Below are 13,394 nucleotides of genomic sequence, written 5' to 3'. Positions count from 1 at the left end.
GTGACACGAACATGCCTCAGTGATTTTATCCAAGAGGAATGAGACCCTTATTAGAAGACTGGTCTAAAAAATTCAGAGTTGATTTTGCCAGGCTGCACAGATGAAAGTGTAGGTTGTTTAGAGTAGGCTGTTTAGGTTTGGGGCTAAGTGATGGACATAAAGTTTTCCTTGGAGAAGAAATGAAAAGTTTGTCAGATGTACAGGGAGAAAGTATAAAATGGCTTGTAGTTCCTGAATAGGTTGAGAATTGGCACTCTGGGAGCATAAGTTGAAAGGATAAAGTTTCAATGTCAGACTGTGTTTTCAGAAGACAGAATATTTTTGGTGATAAGTTCTAGTATATAATCATAACTGAACTGGAATGGAGGTAAAGGATCCACCCATAGAATCAGCATTTCCTGAAACTATAAGCTTCAGTCAATGGCATGACTCAAAACAGGAAATCAGAAATGGACCAGCTAGATAGAGGGCTATAGGGGACATCCGATTTGTGTTTGTTTGTTTGTTTTATTTTGTTTTGATAGCCAGCATTCACTCACCTTCTGGAAATAATTCTTCTCTTGCCCTCTGGGTAACTAAGCACAAGTGGAGTGATTTTTCCCTAATAACACTCTTAATTTAAGTTTGGATGTATAAACTGACTTGACCAAAAAGATTATTCCATGCTTTTGGCAAAAGTGATTGATTAGCGATGGGCAGGTGACCCAACTGGAGATAATTAAGCACAGTGGGATTTTTGAAGGGACTAGTGGGAGAAACAACTCACTTTTACCTGCATCTGAAGCTTGGTGGGCATTGCCAGACAGAAAGTCTCACAACAGAGCCAGTCAAGAATATAGAGTCAAAAAAATGGATGGACCTTCTTTCTCCCATCTTGCAAGATGGCGGGTGAAAAACCTGAGAAGCCGGGTCCTAAGGAGAAGAAACCCGAAGCCAAGAAGGCCGATGCTGGCGGCAAGGTCAAGAAGGGTGACCCCAAGGCCAAGACGCCTAAGAAGGGGAAGCCCCACTGCAGCCGAAACCCTGTCCTGGTCCGAGGGATTGGCAGGTATTCCCGGTCAGCGATGTATTCGCGAAAGGCCATGTACAAGAGGAAGTATTCAGCAGCCAAATCCAGGATTGAAAAGAAAAAGAAGGAGAAGGTTCTTGCTACTGTCACAAAACCAGTTGGTGGCGACAAGAACGGTGGTACCCGAGTGGTTAAACTTCGCAAAATGCCTCGGTACTACCCCACTGAAGACGTGCCTCGGAAGCTGCTGAGCCACGGCAAGAAACCCTTCAGTCAGCACGTGAGGAAACTGCGGGCCAGCATCACCCCCGGGACCATTCTCATCGTCCTCACCGGGCGCCACCGGGGCAAGAGGGTGGTTTTCTTGAAGCAGCTGAGCAGTGGCTTGCTACTTGTGACTGGACCTCTGGCCCTTAATCGAGTTCCTCTGCGTAGAACACACCAGAAGTTTGTCATCGCCACATCCACCAAAATCGGTATCAGCGGTGTGAAAATCCCAAAGCACCTCACTGACGCCTACTTCAAGAAGAAGAATCTGCGCAAGCCCAGACACCAGGAGGGGGAGATCTTCGACACCGAGAAGGAGAAATATGAGATTACAGAGCAGCGCAAGATTGATCAGAAAGCCGTGGACTCCCAAATTCTGCCAAAAATCAAGGCTGTTCCTCAGTTGCAGGGCTACCTCCGCTGTTTGTTCACTCTCACGAATGGGCTTTATCCTCACAAGATGAAGTTCTGAGCTTTCGAAAAACCCAATTAAATAACTGATCTGTTAAAAAAAAAAAAAATGGATGGAAACTGAGTCTTGATGGCATCTATTGAGCTCCAGTATGAACCCTCCTGCCTGAGGCTGGCCTTACTCCCAGACTTTTTCATGGGCCTAGTCAATATCACGATCCTCTATTTTATGTCAGCTGAATTATATTTTCTATTATTTACATACAAATAATTCTTCACAATATGAAGGGGCCTTTCATTCTTGGCTCCCTCTTCTGTACTAGCACACTACATATTACCTACTCTGTACTTCAGGCTGTCCTCTATAAAAGGGCATAAAGAAACTTAATTCAAACTGTTGTAAAGATTAAATGCAATAATATACATAAAAACATAAATTTGTTCCACAAAATTAAAGTACAACAAGCAATTCTTAACTTTTCTAAATTAAATTAAAATGGCTCAATTCATCCATTTTAAATGATAGGAAGGCATTTGAAATTAGCCATTCCTAAGGGCTTTTTGCCTATTTAGTCCAGTAACCACTGTCAAATAAATATGTAAGAAAGAGCATCAGATCTGGAGTCCATCATGGTTGCCACTGGAATGTTTGGTGTCCAAGGCCATTTGACCCATTAAAAGGCCAGTGGTTGCACAGCATCTATACCAAATGTGAGCAATACAATGTTTTTGCTGCAGCTCCCAAGATGATGGACTTCATGATTAATCATCTCAGCAAAAAACATTTCATCCCTTAAAATTTTTGCTGTCTACAAGAGGACTTTCATACAGAATGCATCCACTTAAGCAACTCATCTCTATATCTGTATTCTCAAGTGATTGGAAGCACTGCTACCATTAGACAACTATCATTTCAACCCAGCAGCTGCATGAACCTCTACCTCCTCGCTCCTGGAAACACCTGGCTACATTTTTCTCTCACATGACAATCTGCACAGGACTGTACAACAGGTGCCTCATAACTTCTGTCTCAGTCAGGAAATATGAAAGCCATTAATAAAGCTTAAAACCAGAAGCCCAGAACTTGCTATAACACGAAAGGGGAAAGTTATCTTTTATTACTTCTGAATTCCCTATGGCAGAGAGTAAAAAACAGCAACCAATAGTTTATCCTGGCTCAAATGAAGGTGCCCAAATCTGTATAAGAATCCCTAAGGAGAAATTACTCATTATCAGCCCAACCTCCTTCCCACAGTGAAGCACTGCTAGATGTGCAAAACAATCAGTCCCTTTTCTGATCTACCCCAGCACCCAAGAAAGGATGAAACAGGCCATGAGTCTACAGGAGAAATAAGAAGGCAGCCTCCATAAGTCTCTGAACCTGCCACTTGGCCTTTCTAATGAAGACCAGACATGTTCTTGTGATCCCAGGAAAGTAGCCTAATTTACAGACTGACACAGGGTCACTGGAGGCTCTAGAAGAAAGGATTCAAGAGAAGAGCCCCTTGTCATAATCTGGGCTCTTTCACTGAGACTGCAGAATGGGTCACAGTTTTCAGTGTTGATCCCTCTGAGGGCTGTCTAAAGGAATCTAATTTTTTTAGACAGTACCTGGCACCAAAGAAATTTATAATACCTAAAGCTGGGATCTCAGGTCCCCATGCCCAATCCAGGTGTAGGTACCTGTTGATTCATGCATTTTGTTTGCTCTTAGACAAGAGTGTGAGCATGTGGTTGTAAAAATTCTGCTAACCCATTCCCACTTCATTTTATATTAGTGGCAATTCTTTAAATGAAAATGAAAATACAACTTAACAAACTTTGTAAGGTGAAGCTAAAGCAGCACTTAGAGAAAAATTGATAGCACTGAATGTATTTACTTGGAAAGTAAGATTTACTATTTCTAAGGGGCTCTCTTCTTTTACTTACTTGTAACTATGCATTCAAAGTATTGGGAAACATGGATAACTTTCTAGTAGCTTAGTAACAGAAGGAGGAGATCCATACCACACAGGAAGGAAAGGATGGGAATATCTAAGAAGTTGAGCTGGAGTTTAGCCATGGTGCAGTAAGGATCCTGAAAGAACATGGTTTGCACCACTGAAAGTGCATTGGTACCTCAGTAAGCTGGATGTAGAGAGCACTGTCTAGGCTAGATTTTCAGGCACACATCACAGAGCCATAGCACAGACAACAAAGTTCCTTTAAGGTGGAGGAAGGGACAACTCAGGGAAGATAAATTCACAACCCTCACCCAGCCTCATCATCTAGTCCAGCAATGTGTCTATCCTTTCATGGCTCTTTAGACCTCTCCAACCAAAATTCCAACTCCACCCATCCACCATACCATATATTTACCTAGTGAAATTTTCTTTTTATTTCACCTGTTACCCAGATAGTGACTCTTTTATTGCTTGGTGATCTCCCTTTGGACCCTACATAACCTTTTTTAAGTATATTTTATTGATTATGCTGTTAGAGTTGTTCCAAATTTTCCCCCTTTGCCCCCTCCACCCAGTACCCCCCTTAATTCAGCAATCCCCCCCCCCTTAATTCATGTCCATGAGTTAGGCATATAAGTTTTTTGGCTTCTCTCTTTCCTATACTATTGTTAACATCCCCCTATTTTCTTTCTAACAGTTTGCTTCTTAATCCCTGAACCACTTCTCTCATTTTCCCCCTTCCCCTTCCCCACTGATAATCCTCCAAATGATCTCCATACCTATGATTCTGTTCCTGCTCTGGTTGTTTGCTTAGTTTATTTTTGTTTTGTTTTGTTTTTGTTTTTTAGATTCAGTTGTTGATATTTGGGAGTTTGTTGTCATTTTAATGTCCATAATTTTTGTGTTTTTTTTTTTTAATAAGTCCCTTTAACATTTCATATAATAATGGCTTGGTGATGAAGAACTCCTTCAGCTTTACCTTGTCTGGGAAGCACTTTACCTGCCCGTCCATTCTAAATGATGGTTTTGCTGAATAGAGTAATCTTGGTTGTAGGTCCTTGCTTTTCATCACTTTGAATAGTTCTTCCAGTCCCCTATTGCCTGCAAAGTTTATTTTGAGAAGTCAGCTGACATTCTTATAGAAACTGCCTTGTAGGCAACTAACTGCTTTTCCCTTGCTGCTTTTAAGACTCTCTCTTTATCTTTAACCTTAGGCATTTTAATTATGATGTGTCTTGGTGTGGTGCTCTTTGGATCCTACTTGTTTGGGACTCTCTGTGCTTCCTGGACTTGTATGTCTATTTCCTTTGCCAAATTAGGGAAGTTTTCTTTCATTATTTTTTCAAATAATTTTTCAATTTCTTGCTCTTTTTCTCCTCCTTTTGGCACCCCTATTGTTTGGATGTTGGTACACTTAAAGTTGTTCCAAAGGTTCCTAAGCATATCTTCATTTTTCTTTTTTTGAATTCTTGTTTTTTCTTTCTGTTCTGGTTGAATGTTTATTTCTTCCTTCTGTTCCAAATTGTTGGTTTGAATCCTGGCTTTCTTCCTTTTACTGTTGTTTCCCTGTGTTTTTTCTTTATTTTGCTTTGTGTAACCTTCATTTCCTTTTTTTTTTTTTTCCTGTACTCTATGAGTTCTCTGAGCATCCTTATCACCAGTGTTTTGAACTCTGTATCTGCGTTTGGCCGTCTTTGCTTCCTTTAGTTCTTTTTCTGGGGTTTTGTTCTATTCTTTCATTTAGGCCATATTTTTTTGCCTCCTCATTTTGGCATCCTCCCTGTCTTTGTTTATGAGTATTATGTAGAATTTCTTTTACTCCCTGTCTTACTAGTATGGCCTATGTAGCAAAGGCACCTATAAATTGTGGGGGGTGAAATTGCCTGGGTGGGGCCACTTGCTTCACCATTTTGTGGCTCTGTTTGTGGTGGGGGGCTTGGAGAGGGGACAATATTGCTGCCTGACTTCTGGCAATTTGTTTAGCATTCACCCTGTTTCCAGTCCCTTCACCCACTTCCTGTATGCAATTGTCACCCTTACAGTTGCTGCCCTGGTGTTTACGTACATTCTAAGACCCTCGTGGGTCCTTTAATTGACAAAAATCCTGAAATTTCTTCTGTTTTTACAGACAGAATAAATGGGTTTTTTTCTTCCTGGTGCCAAAACACCAAGCTGTGTGGTCGCTCCTGGGGGTGGGATCATTCGCTCCCACGATATCCCTTCTCATTTTTACTCACCACACATGAATGTGGGACTGTCTGTTCCGCCATTGCCACCAAATGCCACAACAGCTTTTTTGAGCCACACCACCTCTCTGCCTTATCTCTGCGACTCCACCCTCCTACCCATCTGGATGAATGTGGCTTCTTTAAATCCTTGGTTGTCAGACTTCCATAAAGCTCAATTTTCTGATAGTTTGAGTTGCTATTTGTTTTTGAAATCTGGCTGTAATTCTTTCTATGGTGAAAGAATTACATGAGGAGGTGAAATGTGTCTATCTATGCCTCCATATTGACCAGAAGTTCTAGATCCCACATAGTCTTCAAAAGTCTGCTGTGCCCAGGGATTTACATTCCTAAACTATAGCTTTCCCTTATACATAATGTGTGTTTACCTGAATGAAACCAGACATATATTCAGCAGCAGCTTCACCCCTCTAAGTTCCACTTTCTTCTAAAGATGTACATATTCATAGAAAAGCATGAAGGAGCACAGTAGCTGGTACCAACAGAGGGAAAACATGATAAAATGGGAGATGAGGGCATGGCACAGCCAGCACCAATGGCAGAAACTTTAAAATCTTTAATCCTTTTTCTCTCAGAAACCCTTTTAGAATGGTCAGTCTCTGAACATTCTCAAATGTAGCCCTCTTTACCCATACAGTGTCCAGCCATGCTGTACCCTCTTTATTCTGTCAAATGCCTTCTCTCTCCTCATTCTTTAATTTTTTTATTTTACAGAACGACTGTGGTAGCCTACAATTTGCAGGTCCAAACTCATTTTGATTCAGGGAGTTGGCTTGTCTTTAGCATAACTTCTTATGAGCAAAATTATAATTATAGTTAGCACCTCATTTGAGTTTTTTTAAACTACATCTATGGCTATTTCTTCCATGAAAAGATTTATGGTTTTTTTCCATTTGCTTTCAAAGTTTTTACCAAAATTCCTATTGAAATCTCTATTCCTTTTGAAATAATAATGTAATTTTAGTCCATGGTATATATGAATTTATTTCATTTACCCATGCTAACGATTTAACACTTATAATCACTACAGCTTAATCATTTAGATTATAAGCTGCAGAAGGTCAGCCTTGTATCATTTCCTTACTTTGCTTGCCTGCATTCCTTCCCTGAGTCTGATGAATCAGTTTGGCCCCAGACCCCCAATCCTCTCTATCCCATATGAGGAGGTTTACCAGTCTTGAAGCTCCATTCTTTGTGTGTCTTCTACATCCACAGCTTTGCCATTGTCTCCATTCAAGAGCAAGGTACAATGCAAGCCTACCTCCTTCTCTCATATCCTCCCTTAAATGCTGGGGTGTCTCTATTCAGAAAAATTCTTCTACACACCTTTCTACTTCTGGTATTAGTTTCTTGTAACAAGAGTAGTCTTGGCTATCCTTAGGTCCATAGGACTCATAGACATAAAACATCTTTTTTTCTCTTATTTTAATTATATTTTATTAATTACGCTATTACAATTATCCCAATTTTTCCCCTTTGCCTCCCCTCCACACAGCACCACTCACTCCCTCAGGCAATCCCCACACCACAGTTCATATTCATGGGTTATGCATATGAGTTCTTTGGCTAATCAATTTCCTATACTGTACATTCCCAGAGCTATTCTGTAACTACCTATTTGTACTTCTTAATCCCCTCACCTCCTCACCCATTTCCCCAAACATCCCTTCCATCTGTCAACCATCAAAATGCTCTCTATATCCATGATTTTGTCTCTGTTCCTCTTGTTTGGTTAGTTTGGTTTTTAGATTCAGTTGTTGATATTGCCATTTTATTGTTCATAGTTTGGATCATCTTTTACTTGAATAAGTCCCTTTAACATTTCATATAATAATGGTTTGGTGATGATGAACTCCTTTAGTTTTTTCTTGTCTGGGAAGCTCTTTATCTTCCCTTCAATTCTAAATGATAGCTTTGCTGGGTAGAGCAATCTTGGCTATAGGTTCCTGCTTTTTATGACTTTGAATATTTCCTGATTATCCCTTCTGACAGTCTTATGGGAACTCCCTTGAAGGTAACCAACTGCTTTCTCTTGCTGCTTTTAAGATTCTCTCTTTATCTTTAACCTTTGACAGTTTAATTGTAATATGTCTTCGTTTGGGCCTCCTCGGGTTCATCTTGTTTGGGACTCTCTCTGCTTCCTGGACATGCATGTCTACTTCCTTCACCAAATTAAGGAAGCTTCCTTTCATTATTTTTTCAAAGAGATTTTCAGTTTATTGCTCTTTCACTTCTTCTCTGGCACCCTTATGATGTGAATGTTGGAATGCTTGAAGTTGTCCCTGAGGCTCCTTACATTATCTTAGTATTTTGGAGTCTTTTTTCTTCTTCTTCTTCTGATAGATTGGTGTTTTTTGCTTCCTTAGGTTCCAAATAATTGCTTTGATTCTCAGCTTCATCCACTGTACTGTTGTTTCCCTGTAAATTGTTCTTTATTTCAATTAGTGTATCTTCGTTTCTGACTGGATCTTTTTTATGCTGTTGAGGTCTCACTAAGTTCCTTGAACATCTTTATAACCAGTGTTTTGAACATTGCATCTGACAGATTGCTTATCTCCATTTTATTTCGTTCTTTTTCTGGAGTTATGTTCTGTTCTTTCCTTTGAACCATATATTTTTTATCTCTTTGGCAGCCTCCTTGTGTTTTTTTCTATGTATTAAGTAGAGCTGCTACAACTTCCTGTCTTGGTAGTGTGGCCTAATGTAATAGGTGTTCTGTATGGTCCAGTGACACAGACTCCCCTATCACCCAAGCTGGATACTTGAAGAGCACCCTTCATGTGTGGGATTCAGATCCTCACTCCTCAGATACCCCTCCCAAGTTTTTACCCACCACACATGGATGTGTAACAAGCCCATTCTCTGTCTCTGATCTCCTACCAGTCTGGATGGTTGTGGTTTCTTTAATTCATAGTTGTCAGACTTCCATTCAACTCAAATTCCAACAGTTCCGAGTAATGGGTGTACTACATTTTAGTTATAATTTTGATGTGGTTGTGTGAGGAGTTGAGCCTTATTTACCTATGCCACCATCTGGACTGAAAATCTCAAAAACATCCTTTAAATCTCAGCAAGATAAGCTCCACCAAAAATTTTCTAGGTAAGAAGGGTTTATAAAAGTGGCACATCGGACTTCCGGCCAAGATGGAGGCTTAGACGGACACGCTAGGTCTCCCTCTACAACTAGAGAGGAATACAACTACTTCAAAACAAAGGATAACTAGAAATTCCAGAAAATAAAACTACACGGAAGCCCAACATATGAAGTTATAAACCAGCGGTGCCATTTGGGCAGGTAAGAGTTAAAGAAGGCAAAGCTGTTTGCGGAGCGGCGGGCGGGGCGGCGAAAAATCCCGGAGGCAATCAAGCCCCTGGCGTGCGCGACTCCAATCAAGCCCCTGGCGTGCGCGACTCCGGCGCTGGGGAGAGCAGCCGCAGCATCGCCTTGAACAGTGAGGCCCAGGGGGGCGGGAGGACGGATCCCGGTCTCCTAGCTGAATAACTGTGTGAATCCATCTTGGACCCCCGCCCCCACAGAAAGCACCACAGGGCTGCGAAATAGGTCGCAGACAGGCACCGGTCGCTAATTTGTGACGCGTACACAGGCACCGCCCCAGACAGCCGGCCCAGGAAAACAAAACGCATCTGTCAAAATGTGGCAGACAAATATAGAAATCCCGGTGGCACAACTCACCAGGCAGCAGATAGAGAACCTGACAGATGAACAGATAAGAAACCTGTCAGAGGCTCAGTTCTGGGCCATTGTTATCAGGTGGCTTACAGAATTCACAAAAGAGCAGGAAAAAGATATGAAAGAAGCGAAAATCTTTCATAACGAAAGGAACAAAACCACATACGAGACAGATGGTGAGGAATCCAGAGTTCATTTCAACAAACTGGAATATGGAGAAGGAACAAGCAGTCAACCAATGCAGCGAGAGGAAATAGGAAGCAACAATGAGAGGATCAGAAACCTCTGGGACAGCTATAAAAGGCCCAACATAAGAATCATTGGTTTGCCAGAGAATGAGGAAGATAAACTAGAACTTGAAAAATTGAGTGAAAATATAATAAAGGAGAACTTCCCAGACTTGGGGAAGGGAATAGACTTGCAGGTCCAGGAAGCAAGGAGAGTTCCCAAGAGACTGGACCCAGGGAGAACCACTCCAAGACACATTATAATCAAAATGTCAAAAATTAAAGATAAAGAGAGAATCTTAAAAGCAGCAAGAGAGAAGAAAAGAATTATGTACAAAGGGGTCCCAATTAGACTATCAGCTGACTTCTCAAGGGAAACCCTACAGGCAAGAAGGGACTGGCAAGAAATATTCAAAGTAATGAAAATCCAAAACCTACAACCACGAATACTCTATCCAGCGAAATTGTCATTCAGAATAGAAGGACAGAGAAAGTGTTTCCAGGACAAAATAAAACTGAAAGAGTTCATTAGATCCAAACCACTGTTATATGAGATGTTAAAGGGACTGGTTTAAAAAACAGAAGCTAGGGAGATGAAACAAAGGCAAATGAAACAGGCAACGAGAGTGGAAAAGGAACTGTGGGTAAGGGAAGCATAGTGGGGGGAGGTCAACAGGGAGGGGGAATGGGGAGAGGGAGGGAGATGATATAGGAATTGGGGATCATGGTAGGAGGGAATGGAATAGACGGAGAGAGGTTGGGAGGAACTGTATCCACAACTAATGGACATAATCTAAAAGGGGGGGACAACTGGAGGGAGGGGGGCCACCGGGTGGAGGGGAGCAGAGGGAAGGGAAATTGGCACAAATGTAATATTTTAATCAATAAAACACATTAAATCTGGAAAAAAAAAAAAAGTGGCACATCAACTATATTCTTTAAAAATGGCCTTCTCATGAAAATAAACAAGCCTGAGAAGCTGAACCAGGTAAAGGGAGGCTAAAGATGCATGACAACTAAATCCTGTAATGAAAGGTTTTTTTAATGCTACAAATAGCATTATGTGATAAGTTAACAAAATGGAATATTAATGGGAGATTAGTTAAAAGTTTTGTACCAAATCTTAAATTTATGAAGGAAATGACTATACTGTATAAGAGATTATCTTTTTCTCTTAAGAAATATATAATAAAACATTTAGGAGAAAATACATGATACATAAAGTGTATTCTCAAATATTCAGAAATGTATGTGTAGTACACAGAAACAAAGAGAAAGACAGAAGAGATCATAAGTGGATCAAAATGTTATTAAGTAAATTTGGACTAAAGGAATATTATTTTCTGTACATGCAACTTTTCCACAAGTTTAATTATTTTCAAATAAATTCATTTAAAAATGGACCGTTGATCTTTGTCCTGAGTGTTACCAGACCTTTGATATTTCTGCCTTTGAGTCCCACAGCTGCCATCACCATCATAACCAGTCCCCATAAGTGTGCAATGCCAACTTTACAACAATTGTCTGATTCTGTCCCAGGCAATAAAACTGGGATCCTCTGCATATTTGAAGCATGCTAACTTTTCAAATAGGATTTTACAAAATAATCAAGGGAACCACCCTGCTCCAAAAAAATTTTTTTTCAAAAAATTATACACAATGTAAAACAAAAAAATAAGTATGCTACAGCATGGAACCGCTAATTTCTCGTCTGATTCCACCAGGTCGCTTGTCTTCTGGGGGTTTGTGGGATGAATGGGTTTGCCATACCTCCTCTGCTCTCCTAGTTACTTACCATTTCCCACCTGGATTTCCATCTCCCAAAAATGTGTTGACATCTTTTGTCCTATCTTCTTCCCTTTTTGTCTTTCTCAAGCACATATTCTTTTTAAACTCTTTATTTTTTATCAACTCTTTTGAAATTATAATTTGCATACAGTTTAATTTAACCATTTACATTTTATAATTCCATGATTTTTAGTATATTCACAAATATGTGCATCACCACAATTTCAAATATTTTCATGACCTCAAAAAGAAACATTATAACCTTTAGCTATTGCCTTTCTCCTGCCCTCTCCCCATGGCCCTATGTAACCACTAATCTACTTTGACTCTGTAGATTTGTCTAAATGAATATTTCATAGGAATGAGATCATATGTGGGTATTTATGACTGGCTTCATTCACTTAGCATAATGTTTTCAAGGTTTATCCATGTTGTAGCAGGTATTAGTATTTCTATTGCCAAAAATAAAACAGTGTGTGGTTATATCATGCTTTATTTATCCATTGATCTGTTCCTGGACATTTGGGTTTTTTCCATCTTTTGACTACTATAAATGATACTGCTATGAACATTTGTTTATATGCTTATTTTTCAATTACAGTTCACATTCAATATTATTTTACATTAGTTTCAGGTATACAGTATAATGGTTAGACATTTATATAATTTACAAAATGATCCCCTGAGAAGTCTACTACCCACCTGGACCCTTGCATAAGAAGGGATTGGCATGAAATATTCAAAGTGATAAAAAGCAAAGACCTACAACCAACATTAATCTTCCCAGCAAGGATATTGTTTAAAATCAAGAGAGAGATAAAGAGCTTTCTAGACAAGGAAAAGCTAAAGAAGTTCATCACCTCCAAACCAGTATTACAAAAAATGTTAAAGGGGCATCTTTAAGAACAACAAGGGGAAAAAACATAAATGTGAATAATAAAATGGCAATAACTACATACTTATCAATAATCACCTTAATTTGAATGGATAAGAAAACAAGATTCATACATACACTGTCTATAAGAGATCCACTTCAGGTCAAATGACACATATGGACTTTAAGAAAGGGGATGGAAAATTTTATTTCAAGCAAATGGAAACAAGAAAGAGCAGGGGCAGCAGTACTTATATCAGGCAAAATGACTTTAAAACAAAGGTTATATAAGAGACAAAGAAGGACATTTCATAATGATAAAGGGATCAATCCAAATAGAGGATTAAACCCTTATAAACCCAATGTAGGAGCACCTAACTATATAAAGCAAATATTGACAGATAGTTGGGGACTGTAACACCTTATTGACATCCATGGGTAGATCTTCCAGACAGAAAAATGGACAAAGAAACAGCAGGCTTAACTGACTCCTTAAATGGATTTAATTGACATTTTTAGAGCATTTAACCCCAAAGCAGCACAATATACATTCTTTGCAAGTATGCACAGAATATTTTCTAGGACAGACCACATGTTAGGCCACAAAACAAGTCTCAAATTTAAGAAGTTGATATCCTATCAATCATCTTCTCCAACCACAATGGTATGAAACTAGAAATTACAAGAAAAAAAAAAAGAAAAGAAAAACACATGGAGGCTAAATAACATGCTAAAACAAAGAATGGGTTAACAAGGAGATCAAGGAAGAAATCTAGAGATACCTTGAGACAAATGAAAATGAAAACACAATTGATTCCAAATCCATGGGTCATAGCGAAAGCAATCTTAATAGGGAAAATCATAGCAATATAGGCCTACATTAAGAAACAAGAAAAATCTCAAATAAGCAGTCTAACCTTATGCCTAAAGGAATTAGA

The 13,394-nt window shown here is 39.5% G+C and overlaps 1 pseudogene; it reads left to right on the top strand.

The window, feature by feature from the left end:
• The first annotated feature begins 867 nt into the window (after window positions 1-867).
• Window positions 868-1,763, top strand: LOC150013227 (large ribosomal subunit protein eL6 pseudogene; annotated as a pseudogene).
• Window positions 1,764-13,394: the final 11,631 nt, after the last annotated feature.

Source organism: Furipterus horrens, unplaced genomic scaffold (genome assembly GCF_987537825.1).
Source record: "Furipterus horrens unplaced genomic scaffold, mFurHor1.1.pri manual_scaffold_4, whole genome shotgun sequence".
NCBI classification, from domain to species: domain Eukaryota; kingdom Metazoa; phylum Chordata; class Mammalia; order Chiroptera; family Furipteridae; genus Furipterus; species Furipterus horrens.
The sequence above is the reverse complement of the archived record's forward strand: the minus strand, read 5'-3'. Positions and strand labels throughout refer to the sequence as shown.